This window comes from Canis aureus, chromosome 5 (genome assembly GCF_053574225.1).
Source record: "Canis aureus isolate CA01 chromosome 5, VMU_Caureus_v.1.0, whole genome shotgun sequence".
Classification (NCBI taxonomy): Eukaryota; Metazoa; Chordata; class Mammalia; order Carnivora; family Canidae; genus Canis; species Canis aureus.
Genome location: NC_135615.1, coordinates 53610036 through 53629432, shown reverse-complemented (window position 1 = coordinate 53629432; position 19397 = coordinate 53610036). Strand labels below are relative to the sequence as shown.

Genomic DNA, 19397 nt, shown 5'->3' with positions numbered 1-19397 from the left:
AGCAATCTTTTCTCTTGACTTTCATTATGAGAGCACTGACAGAGCCTATCCATCTCGCCAAGGCCAACGCTGAGCACCAAGCCCCTGAATTTCCGCCTCTGTGATAAGTGTGCTGCCCTCAGCCTCCACCACCGCATCTCCAAAACTAATGGTTCTCAAGCATCTTCCACAGCTTCCTCTCTTCCACTCCTCCTCAGCGTCACTTCCGTATTCCAACAAATTTGCCCTTTTGGTAACTCAGATCTTATTTTGCTGCATGTGGAAACCATGAAAGTAGTTCTAATGTCAAAACAGAACCACTCATCATCATCCAACGTTATTAAAATAGAGGAAGAAATTGAATGTGAAGATGGCCAAAGAGGTGACCTTGCCAACTCTGCCCAGATTCCCCAGCTACAGGAAATTCTTTTCCTGTCCTGACTCATAGGGAAAGTTTTTATAACTCAAGCTAGGCCAACAGAAAGGAAAAGTAAAGGTAACAGACACGGAAAATGATTTCCAGAGAACCCGGCTACATTTCTAGAATAAGCGGATTATAGTCATTGCTTCCATTTCTTCACTGCTTATTTCCGCATGACTGCTTTTAAAATGGCTCACTTCGGAGTCTCCAATAGCCTTCCTGAGGAGTAAAATTGCTTCTTTTCTCATTTCTTGCTTTCCACATTCTCTAGATCATTAACTCTGTTGACTTCCCCTTCTTCAAATCTGCCATGCCTCCAGACTCTGTAACATATCAAGGTTCTGGCTCTTCCCTGTTTCTCTACTTGCTACTCCTCTCCTTTATTCTGTTTCTATTTATAGAGCATTCTGCTAATCCCTGTCCCTCATTCTGTTTTGCTATTTTCCCCATTCCCACCACAAAAAGGATTCAAAATCTATGTGTCAACCCCAGTGCATCTGAGAAATAGGTCCCTTGTTCCTACTTGCAAATATAAGGTGTTTTCAGAATCTAGCTCAAACTTTGAGGAAGGCATGAGACACCACTGAATTTTCCTTGGGTTTAGACCTACATAATCTCAGGCTGAATGAGGTTGTCCAACCAGTTAGGGAAAGCTTACAGACCTCTCTGCCACAGTGTTCCACAAGGTGGGAGGAAATAGTTTTACCTTCATTATTACAAGCCAGATACCAAGGACCATAGCACAAGGGCTACACACTTACTTTGATTCTTTAATAACTAGAATTTTGTTGCTGACCAGTCATAAGCTAAATTGATATGTAATTAAAAGCATCTCTTGCCTGTTTGCACTCTGTGAGAATCAGCATGTTTGTTTAATAGAAGGGCAAAATAATTAAAGAAATTCTGAATACTGGAATTAGGAACCCACAGAGGGATGTGCTGCCCACACTATATCCTACCTAAACAAGGCATCCTTGAGGCATCTTCACATGTCCAGGAAGAAAAGCAATGGTCATTGACTAAATGCTTGATAGATATGATACAAATGGAGATAAAATTCCTTGCTTTCCAATAAAACGTGTAGAGCATTAATAAGAAGGTAGCAATAAATATCACTTTAACGTTTACAAGGCTCCTTATGGTTCATTCATTCAACAATGATCTATTTCATATTGAACAAGGGTAGACACTATAGGAAACGTAAAAGTAAATTCGAAATATTTCCTCTGGCAAAAAAGTGACAATCTATTAGTAAGATTAAATACACACTTAAATAACTACAATATAAGTTGAAAGTAAGCGATGCAAAAACTGTCCAGATAAAATATTACGTATTAGCTTTCTAAGTATCAGGATGGAGACACTACTTTTAAGTAGCATTTGAGGGATGCCTGGGTGGCCCAGTGGTTGAGCGTCTGCCTTCGGCTCAGCGCATGATTCCAGGCCCTGGGATCGAGTCCTCTGAGCCTGCTTCTCCCTCTGCCTGTGTCTCTGCCTCTCTTTCTCTGTGTCTCTCATGAATACATAAAATCTTTTTTAAAAAGTAGCATTTGATCTACTTAAGTAGCATAACCATTCATTCGACAATGACTTTATAAATCACTCACAAAAAAACACACACAAAAAATAAATAAATAAATCACTCACAAAGTGCAAACTTGTCAAAAAAATTTTTAACCTGAAAATCCTTTCTCTTTGGAGGGTACAACATTTTACACTCTCATCAGAATATATTGTTGTTCCACATCCTCAGCAAAAGGAATGGGGGATAAAAAAATGACAAAAACTAATGACCCCACCACAGTATAGCTCAGAGTCTTATTAGGAAAACACAGTAACTGTATGAATACTAAGAATCACCAAAACAACATGCTGGGTCTTTCAACTTGACAATACCCAGGCAATCTAGTCCCCTCGAACCCATGCCCCATAAGGTATCACAGTGCTCCCCTTTCCCAGCCAGGAAGCCATGAAAGATGGATGCCGGGTTGAAAATGTCTACCTACCAAAAATCCATTTACGAACACAGACAATATTGGTGTTTTATCTCCCAAGAACCCTACCTCTACTCAGAAAAACAATTAGGGTAGTCATTTTTGGGGCAAATAATTAGGGCAAACATATGTTGGCCATTTAGCTGACCATGAATGTAAATGAGGCTGAAATACTAAGTAATGTTCCTCAATTAGTTACGATAATCCTCTTCACAAAAGACCGAGAAGCGTATTATGTGTTTATACCAAGCCCCGTAGCTTGTTGGTGAAAATGGCCTTGTAATGGGTCACTGAGATAACTCAGCTAGGACACAGCCCCAAGATTGCAGATAAAAAAAAAAAAAAAAAAAAAAAGTGCCTTCTTTCATGCCACATAAGCAAAAGTATTCATACCTATCCTTGGCATTCATTTATTCCAGATATAAAAACAAGCTCACTTATACTTTTAAATATACTACAATTCTATATAAAATGGAGTTTCCTTTATAAAATATTTACGTTACATTTTATTCAAAAACAAAACAAAAAAACCTCTTATCTTTTTCTCAAAGTCTAAATGAACTTTAAGAAATTAACAAGGTGGGATCCCTGGGTGGCGCAGCGTTTGGTGCCTGCCTTTGGCCCAGGGCGCGATCCTGGAGACCCGGGATCGAATCCCACATCGGGCTCCCGGTGCATGGAGCCTGCTTCTCCCTCTGCCTGTGTCTCTGCCTCTCTCTCTCTCTCTCTCTCTGTGACTATCATAAATAAATAAAAATTAAAAAAATTTAAAAAAAAAAGAAAGAAATTAACAAGGTTAGTTCATTTATTCACTATCAGTGATATCTCATTTGTCCATGTATTCAGCACAAATTTAGCATGGTGTGCTAAACACCACTCTTGGTGTTAAAAAGGAATAAAGCACAGCCCCTGTCCTCAGGATGCCCACAGCCCAGCTGACAAAGCACATAAGACAGAGTAATCAACATTCAAAGCTTAACCATGGCCTCAATGGAGGTGGGTCTTACATGGACAAAAGAGCCATGACTGGCCCCAAAAGGTGACTTATTAGTACACCAGGTCCAGGTAACAGCTGGAAGAAAAAAAGCCCAAAGGCTAATGGGAGAGCAATGAAGGAATTTCCCTGGTTGAGCTTGGTTTAATCAAATATTAAGTTAATGAGATTTTTTTTTATCCTGAGTAAATCTTGGAAGAGTCTAAAAATAAAAACACATTGACTGGACTTTAAGTGTTTCTCTCTAAATGAAACCCTGCTAAAAGTCTCATCTTCAATCTGAGCTGCAAGGTTTCTAACAGTGCTATTTATTAAAAGCATGCCTTTCTTCAGAAGGGAAAGCACTCTAAATCCTAAAAACAAATGTGAAGGAAGGGTCAGAGTATAATAAGTGCCTTTAATAGTTAACACAATTACTTGAGCAAACACACCCAGAATTACCAACAAAATAGATGTTTACATAAGGGCTGACAACATGAATCAATTACTGTAACAGCCTAGTTTCACTGAGAGAGAGAGAGAGAGAGAGAGAGAGAGGAGAAAGAAACAGAGCAGAGAGGGAGAGGGAGAGAGAGTGATAGAAAGCACTTTTACAGTCAAAAAATAATGACCAGTATTTTCCTCATCAGTTTTTCATTCCTACATCCCAATATCCTTGGCCAGTATTATTCAATAAAATTTAAATTATTCCACAGCTGAAGTCTACAGGGGTTAAGAATCTGACACAAATACATTAATTCAGGAAAGCAGAGATGGTGCTGGATTTAAGGCTGAGTGCTCAATCTACCATTCTACTTCCAAACTAGCTTTGGACAACATTTTAAAGAATGAGCTATAAATCAGAAAGGAAATGAACTCTGAGTCACCTCGTAACTAATCCAAAACACCTCAATTCAGTGCCACCACACCCTCCACCTTAGTGACTGAGGGCCAAGAAATCTCATAGATCTTGTATCTTTCCTGCTGAAACAGTGCATTTCTGCTTGGAACTGCTGAGAATTCCCCTTCCCCTCTCTTCCTATCCCTTAAGATGTACAGTGCCCTCTCCTGCTACATTCTCTGGGGAGTAGGCTCTTCTTTTCTGGCCATTAATTTTTTTCTATTATTAGTTCAAATTAACTCATTTTTAATTGTAGTTTGATGAATTCTAACAAATGTTTAATTCTGTGTAGTCATTACCTAAGTCACCACAGAGAACATTTCCACCACCTGAGAACTTTCCCTTGAATGCCCCTTCCCAGTCAGTTCCTGCCATCCCTCATCTCTACCTCCATAGAACACCTGTGGCTGTACTAGAATTTCATAAAAATGGAGTCATCCCACATGTTCTTTTGGTATGTGTCTGGCATCTTTTGCTCAGCATGTATGTAAGATTCAACTAGGCCACTGGGTATATTGGTACTCTCTTTTTTATTGCTAAGTAGTACTATATTTTATGACTGCACCATGATTGTTCATCCATTATCTTGTTGATGGACATTTAGGCTGTTTTTAATTACAAACAAGCCGTTAAGAACAAATCTGCCAAAAATATACCATAAGAAAACTTCTGGGGGTCTATTGCTTTCATTCTTTTGCATAAATACTAAAAAGGATCATAGAACAGATTTAAACTTGTAAAAAAAAATTTAATCTGCCAAACTTTTTTCTTTGGATAGTACAATATTCTATCCTCTCACTAGCAAACCATTATAATTCCACATCCTCAACAGACATAGCTGTGATCAGTCTTTTTAATTTTAAACAACTTAATAGGTATGCAATAATATATCGTTGTAGTTTTATTCTGCATTTCCCTGATGACTAAATTCATTGATGACTTTTTCGTATTTATTATACAGGCCATTCACACATTTTCCATTGTGAAATGTCTGTTCAAGTCTTTTGCCCAACTTTTAATGATTATTTCTTTTTATTATTGGATCATAGGAATTCTTTATTTAAGAACTTGTCAGATTTACGTTTTGTGAATATTTTCTGCCAGACTATTTTTTATTGATACCTTCTGTGTATAAGAGAGAGGAGTTTAGTGGGTTTTTTTTTTTTTTCATACAGATAAATTTAATTGTTCTAGCACTTTCACTGAAAACTTTTCTTACTTTACTGAGTTGCTTTGGAACATGTGGCAAAAATCAATCGTGTGATTCTATTTCTGGATTCTATTTTATTCCATTGATCTATTTGTCTAGCCTACTTCAGCATCACACTGACTTATTTATTGTAGATTTATGCTCTATATTGAAACCAGGTAATGGAACTTGTCCAACTTTGTTCTTTGTTTTATTCTAAGTGCTTTACTTTCCCCATAAACAATTAGAATTGGCTTGTCAATTTCAACAACAACAATAACAACAGCAAAAACCCTGCTGGGATACTTACTGGGATCGTACTGAATCTATTAATTTTAGTAATGCGGGTGTTTGTATCCAACATTTTTGCTAAATTCACTTAATTTTAGTAGTTGTTTTAAAGCAGGATATTTTTATATTCAAAATCAGTTCATCTGTTAATAAAATTTTTTTTCATTTCTTTCCCATCCATATGATTTTTTTTCTTCTTTGATCACACTGGTTACAATCCCCAGTACAATGATGAATAGAAGTAGTGGAAAATCCTTGCCTTATTCTTGCTTTAATGAGGAAAATAGACTTTCTTCATGAAATCTGATATTATCTGTACATTTTTCATGGATGAGTTCTATTAGATCAAAAAAGTTCACTTCAATTCCTAGTTTTCTAAGAGCTTTAATGGTGAATAGTGTTGAATTTGTCCAGTGCTTTATTCAATCTATTCAAATGATTATACTGTTTTTCCCTTTAATCTGTTAGGATGAGGAATTACATTAACTGATTTTCCAATAATAAACCAATCTTGCACTTTGCTATAAACTCCACTTGGTTGTAATTATTGATTTTATATTTTACATATACATATGTGTACACATATCATATATAACAGGTATGTACGTATATACATATACACATACACATATATCTTTTATATATTTGTATATTTTATCTATTTTTGGTTTTCTAAAATAAGAATTGACATCATAAATTTAACTTTAATCACTGGTTTATCCACATCCCACAAAATGTTTTGATTTGGTTTTCATTGTCATTCAGTTTGAAATATTTTAAAATTTCCCTCCTGAGTTCTCTCTACAATTTAGAAACATACTGTTTAATTTCCAAATATATGAGGATGTTCTAAATGTCTTCCAGTTGTTGAATTCCAGTGTGATCCTACTGTAGTCAGTAAGTATTTCAATCTTTTTGAGCTTATCGGTAATAATTTTAGGGCTCATTCTATGATCTGTCTGGTTGAATGTTCTGCGTACCATGAAAAAGGATCTCTGCTGTGACTTTTTAGATGAAGGGTTCTATAGATACTGATAGGCTAAATTGGTTGGTAATTTTGTTCAAAACATGCAAACACACATATACGATATGTATTCTTTGTGACATTATCATATACTTTATCTTATAAGAAGTTAAGAAATTAATTAAGTAATCACAGTTATGCAAATACTTTTTTAGCATCCTAATATCTTCATATGGATCTGTGTCTCTCTCTACCTGGTATTATTTCCCTTGGGTCTGAAGAACTACTTTTAACATTTCTGGTTAACTCTGCTTTTGCTGGTTTTTAAAGTTGGCACTTCATCTTAAGTTCTAAAGGAGATTTTCATTGAGGTGAGAATTCTAGGTTGACTGTTTTTCTTTCAGTGCTTTAAAGATGTCACTAACTGTATTATGGCATACACTGTTTTCCATTAAGTCAACAGTAATTCTGAATATTGCTCTTACTTATATGACTTTTCTCCTATAGATATTTTATCTTTGACTTTCAGAAACTTGAAAATGATGCACCCACATTATTTTCTTTATGTTTATTCTGCTTGGGGTTTGCAGATATTCTTATATCTGTTCGTATTTTTCATCAAATTAGGAAGAGTTTTGATATTATGTGTTCAAGTATCTTCCTTTCCTAATCTCTCCATACTTTTTTTATGAAAGTCCAACCATATATTGCTATATTGTTTGATATTGCCCCCAAGGTGGCTAAGACAAAATACATTTTTATGTTTTTTCTTTGTTATGCTTTCATTTAGATAATTTCTAGTACCTACTCATAAAATTCAGTGATTTTTCTCCTACTGTATCCAGTCTGTTAATAATCTTACACAGTGAATTTTTCCTTTTAGATAATGTATTTTTTAGCACTAGTGCTTTGACTGGTTATTTTTATTTTATTGGTTATATTTATTGGTTATATTTATTTCTCTGAGATTTTCCATGGATTAAATTATTAAGCTCTTTTCTTTTAAACCACCTACCCTTCACAATAGTTTTTCAAAATGTTGTCTAATACTTCAAATATCTATATCATCTCTGGGTCTATTTTATTCACTGTTTTTCTCCTTATTGTGGCTTACATTTTTCTGTTTTTTCACTTGTCTAATAACGTTTTATTATTACTTAGACATTGTGAATGTTACATTGCTGAGACTCTGGATCTTATTCTCTTCTTCTAAAACTTGTTGATTTTTCTTTCCTTGGAAGGCATCAAATAGAGTAGTAGATAACTTCTATCCTGTCAAAGGTTTAGCTAAAGGCTTTGTTAGAGCAGGGATACAATAACCCTTGCTGTAGGGCTAAAGTAGCTTACTGCTGATGCATGGCCTTTCTGGTCTCAACTAAACATCTAGTATGTTCATTGCAGTCTCTTCCTCTGAATGTTGGGAATGCCAACACTTCCCAATCCTATGTTTTCAGAATATCCACTCAGCTAAAAGCCATCAGTAACTATTTTCTGCCACAACTGGCAGATTTTCATCTATATATGCATAGTCAGCTATAGACTCAGAGAAATACAAATTCTGATTGCTGATATTTATTCTTTAATATCTTACCTTGCAAGTTTCAACATCCTACAAACTTTGACTTTTACTTCCTTTGTTCAGCAAGATAGCTTTTTTCTGTGTGGGCTCTTTTTCCATGTGTTACCACTTGGAAAGTACCCACACACAAAAAGGCCAGAGTGAATGTGGAGCTCATCTTGTCTATTTCCCTTCTTCCAAGGATCATAGATCTGTGCAGTCTGTTTTCCAATGCCTGAAAAAAGATGCTTCAAATATTCATCCAGTTTTATATTTGTTAATGGAGGAAAGGTAAGTATGATAATCATTTTTCTGTAATGGATGGAACTGAAAGACTATTACTAGAAGTTATCCCAAATAGAGGGAACACACATATATACTTCCAATAGCTATAGTGCAACAGAAACTCTTAAATACCTAAAACTTTCCAATGTCTGAAATTTAGGACCTGTGTACTTCCATTCATGATTAAATTACACCCTCCCAAACAAACAAAAAAACAGGTATTTACTGGCAGCAACACTTCTTGCTTGTTTTATAGGAAGACCAAAAAAAAAAAAAAAGGCAAAAAACAAAGTATACTTGAAAAGTTAGCCTCATATGGCACAGGACTATAGAGTTTACCTCCTGAATTGCTGAACCAGTCTAAATTTGTTCCTATGTATGATTATCAGCTCTACACATGTGAATTTCTCATAACCTTGAAAGTGGCATTTAGTCCATCCATTTAGTCAAAATGAAACTTTTTGAGATCAGAATCTCTTATGGCTCAGAGGATCATATAATTAATTATTCTGACTGGGAAGCTTTGACAGTTTTAATAAATATGCAAGGACAATAGTCATACACTATGACTAGAACATATGGTCAATCTGTTTACTGTGTTCAAATGATCTCTTGCCTGGAGCTGTGAAGATGAGAAAGCAAGGTGGTTCTAGGACTTCTTTTAATAATTTATACTCAGCAAATTATGGGAAAGTCTGTTAGAAGAAACAGAAGTCTATGGAGGCTTACAGATCCACTAGTTTCAAGTGGCCAGTCCTCGTCTTTCTTCTTTATTATATTTCCTGTCATGTTTTGAAAGACCACTTCCTTCTAAGTGCAGGAATGACCACTATGCATATCCTTCTTGTGTGCGTGAGGGAATAAAAAGAGGGAGAGAGAAGAAAGTGAGAAAGAGAAAATATGTTTTGCTATTTTTCTTGACAGGTGCATTTAAGTTGGTTTTATCTTTTCTGTCGAAAGTTGGAGAAATGGTGTTCAGGTCCTATTCAGACCAATTACATCATTTGTTGTATTGTCTTCATTGAGAGCCCTTGTATGATGGCATCAATGTAAAATTCTTTCTTTGTTACAGATTGTTTACCTCATTATGATTAGTGGGAATACTAATCACCCAAAGAAGAAAAGGAAAGATCATGCAAGGACTAACATAAGTAGTTTGGTAAAGAGAGCAGCTTTATTCTAGTCCTTGAGAACTGTTTTATCCGTATCCTTTTTTAAAAGGCTTGCAGCTAAAGCATCCCCAGTCCTCCTCTGTAGTCCCTTGATTCTATTTAACAGTTGTTCCAGAACATTTTATAGCCATTCAGCTTGGTTTCCATTGATTTATTTAACTGTGCTCAGAAAATATAATCACAAAATGTTCTCATGCCATTTAGGGTTCGAGGAGGAAGTATAATTATGTTCTTGCAAAAGTAAAAACCTTGTTTGCCCTATAAGTTTCCTACCTCCAGATCAGGTAGGAAACATTTTTAAAGGAGAAAGGAACAAATGTTTTCTCTATTGTTTCTTCTTAATTAGATGGATTAAGAAACAAGCAATGTTCTTGGTATGGGTAACATAAGTAAAAAATAGGGATCCCTGGGTGGCGCAGCGGTTTGGTGCCTGCCTTTGGCCCAGGGCGCGATCCTGGAGACCCGGGATCGAATCCTACATCGGGCTCCCGGTGCATGGAGCCTGCTTCTCCCTCTGCCTGTGTCTCTGCCCCTCTCTCTCTCTCTCTCTCTCTCTCTGTGACTATCATAAATAAATAAAAATTTAAAAAAATAGTGTATAATCAACAGATTTCTCAGTGATTTCATTGGTCTGATGTCATCCATGCATAAAGGGGCAGGAGATACTTAAATGGAAAGAAAATTTCTAATGCAGTTTGGGCTGGGGGTAGCATTTAATTCAGCAACCCTGGATGCATTGCAGTGATCTAAACAGGCACTCTAGAAAATTTTCAGAGTTCTGCAGCAGACATTTATTCCCAGTGCTGTCATCAGAAAACTACATCTCCTTAAATTCTAGTACCATACAGATGCATGAATACTAATCAGAGCATAAATCATCATAGCTTTATTAAGACAGTTGATGAAGATTCTGAACTTAAAATGTGATCTCTCAGCAATTGAAGTGATAAAAAAAATTCTTCCTGATACAAAAAAAGATTATTCACTTGACCTAAATCATATACAAACTGGAAACAGTGGGAGAACTTCACAAAAGCAGGAGATGAGAGAAGACGGACCATCAAGATGAAGGCCAATACTTCCCTTAGTGGGTGCTAGAGAAACTTCTCACCTACACTTTATTGAGGAGAATCAGCGTGAAACACCATTCACCATAGCACCTGATGGCAACTTCTTCCTTCTAGTATTATGTGCCAAAATCCTTGGGAGTCACCAGTGATTCCTGCATCTTTTCGTCAATCCACTAGGAAATCCTATTGGCTCTACCTTCAAATATATTTAGCATCTCACAAATTCTTAGTAGCATAACTGCTTCAACCCTACCCATGCTACCATCATTTTTCAACTAAATTATTGCAGTAGCCTCCTTAGTGATCTTTCTGTTGCCATTTCTTACCTCCCATAGTCTACTTTCAACTCAATACCTGAAGCAATTATTTTATTTTATTTTTTGGAGCAATCGCTTTTTATTTTATTTTATGTTTGGAGCAATCATTTTAAAATTAAGGTTGAGGGATACCTGGGTAGTTCCATTAGTTGAGCCTTGACTCTTGGTTTTGGCTCAGGTTGCGATCTCAGGGTGCTGGGATCCAGCCCTACGTAAGGCTCCACAATCAGCATGGAGTCTGCTTGAGATTCTTTCCCTTCCATCTCTCGTACCCCTACTCACACTTTATCTCTCAAATAAATACCCTTTCAAAAAAAACTAAGAGAGATATTGTTACTCATTTGCTCAATTCTTAAAGAGCTCTTCACTGATATAACAACAAACAACTTAAAGTTCACATCATTGTGTATATGATCTACACATACTGGTACAGTATCACCAGCATAAATCAGTCAATAATCCTAGAAGGCAGAATAGATGGCTTCCAACATATCAATGATATGACTTTGTGGATCCACAAAGCCCTCGCTTAAAAACCCCTCTCCTACTGACAGATTATGGAAATTCAAGCAGAGAGATTTATATGTCTGACCTATGACTTTGATCTTCAATGAATAATAAATATATTTTAGGACAAAAATATCTGTTCTTTGACATCATTTATATTTAAGAGTGCATATGATTCTTTGACATCTGTTCTTTGAAATCATTTATACTTAAGGGTGCATATGTTTCTCATGCCCTTTTTTTTTTGCAGTAAGTTATAAAAGAAAAGTAATATAGAGGTTTCACTATGGAGAGAAGGAAATGGAACCAAACCTTACAGAACAAAGAGGCAGAAGACTCAGATCACAAATTTCTGCTGCATCCTAATTCTACCAAGGGCCAAAACTAAAAACAACTTGTATTAAAAAAGGAAATGGCATTTTAAAAATTCACCATCATTATTTCTTTTTTCCCGTCTTCCTACCTTGATAGAAGCATGAACTCTTCTCACTGTAGCATTCCAGGTGTTCTCTCTTTAATTCTCAGGCCGAATTCATAGATTTTCAGGATAATTTGAAGGTTTTCTAGGTAATTTGGTGGAGACAGGTGATTTGGAGACCCTACTCTTCCGCCATCTTGCCCCCATCCTCCTCCATCAAAAAATAATAGTCCATGCTCATTGCAACAATTCAAGTAATACAAAAATATAGATTAAAAAATGAATCTTCACCTCCAGCTCTTACTCTATCTCTATCAAGACACATTATTTTAACAATTTAGTCTATATCATTCCACTGAGATACATTTAAATTCAAAGTATTACCTTAATGCTGACTGAGTTCAACTTTTGCATTCAGCTCCATTACACTATTTTCTTTGGTTAAGGTTATTTTTCAAAAAATCATCTTAGCTTTCTATAGAGACCATTTGAAGATAATTATTTTATAAAAAAGAAAGAAAAGAGGATCCACATGTAAAATATCTTTTTTATATCTCTCAATATCTGGCAAATTAGTTCATTAAACAATTTCTTTTTGCCTAAAAGTTTGAGATTTTTGTCAAAGGTTATGCATTCTTTCAGAAGAAGGAAATGACATGCTATTCTCCTGGTGGAAATTTTACAGAATTACTTTGTTTTTTTACATTGAAAATACACTTGGATAAATCAATGGCAATTTCTGTGATTGTTTGAACCCTTTCTCAGTGACAGGTTATGCATTAAGAAAGCACTCTTCATGAATTATCTCTTGCAAATCCTCATAACCAAGAGAAAGGTTTATTCTGGTTTTTCAGATTATAGTTAAGGACTAGAAAGTACTCAAGGAATTCCAAAATTCAAAAAGAGAAAATGTTCAAACTAACATTTCTTTGATTTACAGGAATTGTTTACATAATGTTACTTTCAGATTCTTTTATTTTTGGTTTTTCACTCTGGTCTGCAAACTTAAAAAAAATGTTTTGGATTAAATTTTTTTTTCTAAAACAAAAGGGATGTAAGAAATATTGAAAGGGACTCTAAGGGAAAGGAGGGGAACTGAGGGGGAAAAATTAGAGAGGGAGACAAACCATGAGAAACCCCTAACTGGGAAACAAAGGACTGTGGAAGGGGAGGTGGGTGGGGGGATGGAGTAACTGAATGACAGGCACTAAGGAGGGCACTTGATGGGATGAGCACTGGATGTTATATGTTGGCAAAATGAATTTAAATTAAAAAAAAATCTAAATAAATAAATAAAAGGGAAATTAATTTTTCTTTTGAGAGAAAGAAAACCAAACTGACAAAGTTACTATAATCAATCCAGCATAGCATAACTTTATATATCCAAGCCCTATTAAGTCATATCTTTGGTTTCTTTGAAATATTTTTAGAATATGGGGAAATAAATAGAAATCAAAAGAGAACAGAACTAGAATGTGAACTAAAACAAAGTCAGAAGGCAAAGTGCTAGACTGACATGGGGTGGGAACAAGCAGACAGATGTAGCTGAACCGTATTTAGAAGTCTGGGGAAGTCATCTCTCATTTCCCAGGACAAGACGGCAAATGAGTCTTATCTCATTTGTGAACCCCATCTGATGGATAGCAGCTGTCTGGAGTGTAGTGCTTGAAAGGGATTCGAAGGCCCTCCTTGGAGACAGCAGAAAGTATTAGGAAGATTTTGACATGTCTAATTTGAGCATAAAATAGGGAATGGCAACATATATTCTATGGAGACAAAGAAGAAAAAGAAACTAATGGTAACCAAGCACTTGCTTTGCATGGTGCTTTAGACACATTCTCTTATTAAATTCTCATAGATCCAATGAAGTTAACACTATAATCTATATTTTATACATGAGGAAAACCATTCTCTGGGTGACATTTCACAGAAGGGGGAAAGAAACAAGGATTTTATGATACAGGGAAGGGAAGGAATGACCAAATGACCAGTGTTGCAGATGAACAGTTTGTGAATCAACTATTGCCATTCAGGACAGTGGAAAACAGTACAGAATCTGCAAAAACAAATAAAGGAGTTAAAGACTTTCTTTTCTTTTCTTTTCTTTTCTTTTCTTTTCTTTTCTTTTCTAAGATTTTATTTATTTATTCATGAGAGACACACAGAAGGAGGCAGAGACACAGGCAGAGGGAGAAGCAGGCTCCCTGCAGGGAGCCCAATGTGGGACCCTGAGATCACGCCCTGAGCCAAAGGCAGACACTCAACCACTTTGCAACCCAGGTCCCAAGGCTTTTTTTCCAAGTTAAATCTTTTTGAGCAGGACAGTAAAAATCTCTGACATCTGCCAGATCTTTCTGGCGGCAGAATGGAAGGTGAATTGGATGGAGAAGATCCTGGGGATGAGGAGGTCAATCGGGAATTACTACAGGGTCCAAACAAGAACTAACAAGTGCCTGGATTAACATCATTACAGGGAGAATGGGAGAGGGTCTCTGCAAAAAATAATAACCATAACAACTCACATCTTTTGGGTATTTGCTGTGTACTTTGCACTGTTCTGAGAATAAGTAAGCAAACTCATTTAATCCTCACAACAGTGCTTTGAACTAAGTTCTATTATTTCAAACACTGAGGCACAGAAAGTAAAAATTGCCTAAGGAAAGCCCTTTCCAGGGAGTCTGATATTTCATAGGATCCCAAAGAAGCAAAGTCATTTCTACAGAAACTTAACTCACAATCAAGGACATGAAAAAAAAATGTTTTGTTTTTTTCAGGGAGCCACTATTTATATATGTGAAAAATAAAATAAGTAGATAAATAAAATATGAAGTAAAATAAGCAGTCCCAACTTACCTGTAGCATTTGCTCCACTCTTTAGAAATGCATTCTAAATGATTAATTTCACCAACCAAAAGGTAATCCCATGACCTCATTTGCTAGAGGACCTCTCAGCCCCACCCCCCCACTGCATGTGCTATTGTAACTCACATAAGATATGCGAGAAATTCATTTTTGAATTTAGTCAGGGGCAGGAGCTCTCATCCCCAGCCCCATTGCCTGGTAGCTACTTATGCTACAGGAATATGTGTGGCTTTATGCCAAGTAAGCCAAGAGCAGGGGCTCAATAACTGTCCCCTCTCAAGTTTTCCCTGACAAGCTAAGCTGACTCACCCTGTCCCCAGTTCTCAACCTCAAGACCTGACTTAAACTGAAACAGTGATTAGAAATGATGTGTCTTCACAGAAGGGCAGTGCATAGGACTCTTTTTTAAAGGAACGTTGGACTACATTTAAAACTCTAGTTTTCCCTAATTCTCACAAGTAACCCTGACATTTGCAAGAATTGGCAGTGATCTATTTGTAAAAACCCATCTGTATTTCATATTTATGCTGCAACTGCGTCATTTTTTTTTTTTTTAGTTTTATTGTATTTTTTGTTTGGGATGTCTGTAATGATTTGTGTGAATACATGACATAAGCAACACAAAATGCTGGAAGGAAGGAGAAATGTCAGTGATTAAAAGCCAAAGAGATTCATACTTAGAAAATGAAAGAAATGCCAGTTACATTATTCCAAGGATTTGGCCTTTGCCTGGCCAGCAGCCCACCTCAAGTTCTGTGCCTCTGTCTCTCCACATACCCCTCTTCTGATTGTCTTCTGGCTGGCAGACTTCAACTTAGGGAAGAGCAGAGCTGTCATTTGATAAAACGCATTTAATTTCCAGTGAGTAAAATTAACTATCTTCACAATATTGTTCTTGATGTAAATATATTGTATATTTAACTCTAAATCACCTACTAATTTGCTTTAAATTGGTCTAACAATTATTGCTTAAAGTTATGGCAATGAAACAGCCTCTGCTTTTTGAAAAGCTAATTTTGACAGCAGGTGCTTTTTATGCCACTGTAATCTTTCCTATAAAGATCATTATCACTTAATTATAAATGGCAGCTGCATTGAGGGTATTTTAGTTCATGATGATGGTTTGATTGATTATTGGAGTTCCATTAAGTTAACAAGTCTAGTCTATTGGGATTTCCAAAAAGCATCATCAAGATTCTCAGTACCAGCACACACTAGTTCACTCTGTCACAAATTGTCAGCCATGAGGTAATGTTTTCTATAAAACATAAAGACAACTATCTTTTCCTTTTCGGTCAAGAAACTTAAAAAATAAAGCATTTGTGTGTGCTTTTAAACAATATGTTTCTTCAGTGTCTAATTCAACAATATATGCTTTGAAGAAAACCAATTTAGACAAAGTGTGTTGTTTGAAGGATATTATTATAACTTAAAGAGGAACAAGAATTTTCTAGAACTTAAGGAGAAAAATGATTGTGGTAATATGTCTGAGACTTTTCATATTTTTTAAAAGTAAAAACTATCTTCCTAGGAACCCAATTTTGGTATTTTTTCCAAACTATAAGATAAACATAAAAGTGAGCAGATGTGATTACTTACCCTTGAAACTGATGAATCTTTAGGTCAAAGACTAGATATGTTAATCTACATTTGTTTTCCATCAGAGAGAGAGATGCTGAATAGATCAAATGCAGGGACATTCTGTCCTCTTTGGGAATCTAACCCAATAGAGGAAGAACATATACGATTGCTTCTGTCCCTAAACTACTACTTTTCTAACTTCACTGCCTCTGAACCTTTACTACTCCTTTTCTAATTTTTTAAAGACATCTAAGCTTCATGATTTAGGCAAATCCCTAAACTTCTTCAGGCCAACACTGCCTAATTTATAAAATGGTGCTGACAATATGACCTGATGTTATACAAACCAAATGGTGCAATCTATGTTATGTTCTTAGAAGAGTTACTTTCACACATGAATCATTTAAATATTATAGGAGATTTTGTGGTCATTAATAAAGAACTGTACATTTTTATTGAGCTTCTTCTTGGGTCAGGCACTCTATTGGGTCAAAGAATGAAATATAATAATCTCTCTTCCTAAGCAGACTACAGTCTATGGTAGCACGTTTTTCTTTGGCCCTAGTCTAAGAATGAATTTTATATTTCCAAAGGGTTGTAAAGAAAAACAAAGAATAATATGCAACAAAGACCCATAGGGCCCTCCAACTTTAAAATATTATCTGGCCCTTTACAGCATAAATTTTCCAAGTGCTGCTCTGGAAAGTTTCTCAGTCTAGTGAGACAAACTAGTGAATACCATGCTAAGTGCTCCATAAGGAACAGAAATGTTCTGGTGAGGGAACAACAGAGTAATAATCTTGCTGAGGACAGTGGGGATAAAGTCACAGAAGGCTGTACAGTAGAGGTTATATTTGAACTAGGACATGTGTATTGTAGAGTAGGAAAGATCTGATAAGCCTGAGAAGGGAAAGGATTATGCACAAAGAAAAAACAAGATCAAAACATTAGGATGGTATATTTCAGGAACTGTGGTTAGTTGAGTGTGTTTGATTATAGAGTGTCAATCTGTGTAGAAGGTAGGGTGAGGAAAAGGAAAACTAATGGCCTAAAAGGAATGTAGAAAGAGCCATAATATGAAGGGCCTGAGATGCTCTACTATGGGTTAGAATTTGCACTTGAAAGTAAAAGGTTATCACTAAAAGGTTTTAAGTAGCAGAATGAGAAAATTAAGAGATTCAGAACAATAATTCAAGCAATAGTACAAAACCTAAACTTGTGGCTGTGGGCCAAGATGGAATAAGACGAATCAGATTTAACCTCCTGCTTATTAAAACACCTAAAAAGAACAAAAACATATGAAACAAGGTTTTCGACATTGGCAGGAAGCACTGCCAGACACTGATTCCTGAAAGAGGGGGTGTAAATGAATTAAGCCTGTTTGCCCAGATTTCTGCATGGAGAGAGGTTCTAAGCCCCAGTGCAAGACAGGGAAAATACATCACATAATGAGGATAAAAATCAATGAACAGAAAGAGACTGTGAAATAACAAAGATTACAGAATTGTTAAACAAGTATCTTAAAAGTTATAGCTACAATCCAAATGCCCAAATGTCAAAGCAGGAAAATATCTATAAACATTTAAGCAGAGATATAAAAGATATTTTTAGAACACCTAAATTGAACTCCCAGAGGCAAACTGAATTGAAATTTAAAAAATACTTGAAAAAAAATAATTTGAACTCCTAGAGACAAAAAAAATACAATGTCTAAAATAAAAAATAAACTTGATAGAATTACAGAATATTAGACACTAATAAAAAAGCATCAATAGGAATAGAAACTAACCATAATGACACACACAGAGAAAATCCTTCTGGTCCCCAAAAAAAGAAATGAGTATTAGTGATCTGTAGGATGCATGGAGTCTCTGAATAAAGAAAAAAGGTCATTTGGTCATTCCTACAATTTTGAAGAAATAATGGAAAAATGTGTTAAAAATGCCTATAAACAATAAGCCCACAGACTCAGGGACATAAATAAAGCACAAGCACAAGAAACATGCATGTAATGACACCAAGGTTCATCACAATCCAACTGGTTAAAAACTAGTGATAAATAGAAAATCTTAAAAGTGGGGTTAGGGGGAGATAGTACATATAGAGAAACAAAGACAAGAATGATAGCAGGGTTTTCTTTAGAAATAGTATGAGGTAGAAGGCATGAGTAACATCTTTAAAAGAGTGAAAGAAAATACAATTGTCAATGTAGAATTTTATACCCAAGTAAAATAACTTTCCAAAACAAAGATTAAATGTAGACTTATTCATAACATATGAAGGCAAAAGAATTGAGAGCCAGCAGACCTGTACTGAAAAGTATATTAAAAGGAGGGCCTTCAGGTAGAAGGAAAGTATAATGCCTTATGGAAATCTGGATTACCATAAGAATGAAAAGCACTGGAACTGATTTTTTAAAAAAATTTTAAATCTATTTAAAATATAAGTGATTTTTAAAAAATATTTTATTTATTTATTCATGAGAGACAGACAGAGAGAGAGAGAGGGAGAGACACAGGCAGAGGGAGAAGCAGGCTCCATGCAGGGAGCCTGATGTGGGATTCGATCTCGGGACTCCAGGATCACGCCCTGGGCCTAAGGCAGGAGCCAAACCGCTGAGCCACCCAGGGATCCCTAAAATATAAGTGATTAAGGCAACAAGGGCTTATAACATATATAAAAGTAAAATGCATGAAAATAAGAACAAATTAGACATAGAAAGAAAATCCCCAATCTGATAAAAGATAGCTATGCAGGGATCCCTGGATGGCGCAGTGGTTTGGCGCCTGCCTTTGGCCCAGGGCGTGATCCTGGAGACCCGGGATCGAGTCCCACGTCGGGCTCCCGGTGCATGGAGCCTGCTTCTCCCTCTGCCTGTGTCTCTGCCTCTCTCTCTCTCTCTCTCTCTGTATGAC

General features: G+C 36.0%; 1 protein-coding gene and 1 long non-coding RNA gene across 23 annotated transcripts in view; one reads left to right on the top strand and one right to left on the bottom strand.

The window, feature by feature from the left end:
* Positions 1–19397, bottom strand: part of LOC144314196 (uncharacterized) — a 492303-nt gene that overhangs the window by 315881 nt on the left and 157025 nt on the right. For 14 of the 22 annotated variants that reach the window (XR_013379994.1, XR_013379980.1, XR_013379993.1 and 11 more), the window contains one exon: positions 15647–15731. The exons of the other annotated variants lie outside the window; for them this stretch is intronic. The gene's annotated coding sequence lies outside the window, so the exon portion shown is untranslated. The remainder of the gene's footprint in view (positions 1–15646; positions 15732–19397) is intronic. 22 annotated transcript variants of the gene reach the window in all.
* Positions 1–19397, top strand: part of LOC144314197 (uncharacterized) — a 34092-nt gene that overhangs the window by 11165 nt on the left and 3530 nt on the right. The gene's annotated exons all lie outside the window — the stretch shown is intronic.